The sequence below is a fragment of the Carassius auratus genome, unplaced genomic scaffold, assembly GCF_003368295.1.
Source record: "Carassius auratus strain Wakin unplaced genomic scaffold, ASM336829v1 scaf_tig00042317, whole genome shotgun sequence".
In the NCBI taxonomy this organism is placed as follows: Eukaryota; Metazoa; Chordata; class Actinopteri; order Cypriniformes; family Cyprinidae; genus Carassius; species Carassius auratus.
This window is the reverse complement of record NW_020526711.1, coordinates 32,501-34,135: the sequence shown is the minus strand read 5'-3', so window position 1 is coordinate 34,135 and position 1,635 is coordinate 32,501.

The following is a 1,635-nucleotide window of genomic DNA, read 5'->3' as shown; positions in this document are numbered from 1 at the left end:
TTATTGAAAGAGGAAAATTTGAAAAAGTGAAAGAACTGTGTAAAAAATCAAATGTGATCTTATTGCAAGAAACAAATTGGAAAAATGAAAAGATGGAAGATGTTAAAAGAAGATGGAAGGGGAAATTTATTATAATAATGGTGATGGTGAAAGAGGAAAAGGAGTTGCAGTTTTAGTTAAAAGAAATATATGTGATGATGTTAAAATTATATATTGTGATAAAGAAGGCAAATGTATAATTGTGAAAATGGTCTGTGGTAGGAGAAACTATAATTTTATGTTAATGTACATCTCCAAATGCAGAGGATGAAAATAAAATATTTTTTAATAATTTAAATGATTATATAGAAAAGTGGGAAAAAGGTTGTATTAATGGGTGACTTTAACACTGCTTTGAGTAGAATGGATATAGCCAAAGATATGGGTTTTAAAAGAGATAGTGGAAGGGATGAATTGCTTAATTAATTGATAAAAATGATCTAATAGATATATGGAGAGAACGAAATGAAGGAATAAAGATTTTTCAAGGGCAACCAGTTAGTAAAAGATAAATGAAGCAGAGTAGAATAGATTTTATGTTGATTAAAAGAAATATGGAAAGAAATATTGACAAGATATATCACAAAAATTACATTCTTAGTGATCATAGTATGTTAATAGTTAATTTTAATTTGAACTGGTGTAGAGAGGGAAAGGGGATATGATGTTTAAATAATGAACTTTTAAAAGATGAGAACTATAAATTTGCAGTGGAAACAATAATAATGAATGAGAGAGGGAAGGGATGTTCGAAGAGATAAGAGGGTGTGGTGGGATAATGTAAAATATGAAATAAAAAGTATTCATTGAGGTATAGTAGATTGAAACAAAAGATTAAAAGGGGAGAAGAAGTAGCAGTTAGGAATATTTTGAAAGAGGAATTACAAAAAGAAAATGGAGATATAGAAAGGATTATAATTTACGAGGAAAAATTAAAAGAAATAGAAAAAGAAAAATGTAGAGGAGCTATGATAAGAAGTAGGGTAAAGAATGTGATGGAAGGAGAAAGGTGTACACATTTCTTTTTTAATTTAGAGGAAAGTAGACAAAAGGCTGATACAATAAAGGAAGTATTAAAAAAGGATGGGAGAAGAGTAAAAGAGTCCAAAGGGATTTTGCAAAGTGTAAGGGAATTTTATGCAGATCTATTTAAAAGCAAAGGTATAAAAGAGGAGGAAAAGCAGGTTTTATTAAAGAGTGTTAAAAAAAAAGTAGTTAAAGAGGATAAAGAAATGTGCGATAAGGATTTTTAGAGGAAGAAATAGAGACAGCAATAGTACAGTTAAACAATGGGAAGAGTCCTGGAGCAGATGGTTTGACTAGTGAATTTTATAGAGTTTTTAAGGATATTTTAATCCCCATTTTAAAACCTGTGTATGAGGAAATTTATGATAAAGGGCAAGCAAGTCAATTGATGAGAGTAGGATTGGTAAAGCTAATTTTTAAAAAAAGAGGTGATTCAGCTGATTTAAAGAACTATAGACCTATATCAATGTTAAATACAGATTTTAAAATTCTTGCAAAAATGTTAGCAAATCGATTAAAGAAGGTTCTACCTGAAATAATAACAACAAATCAATCATATTCAATAATAGG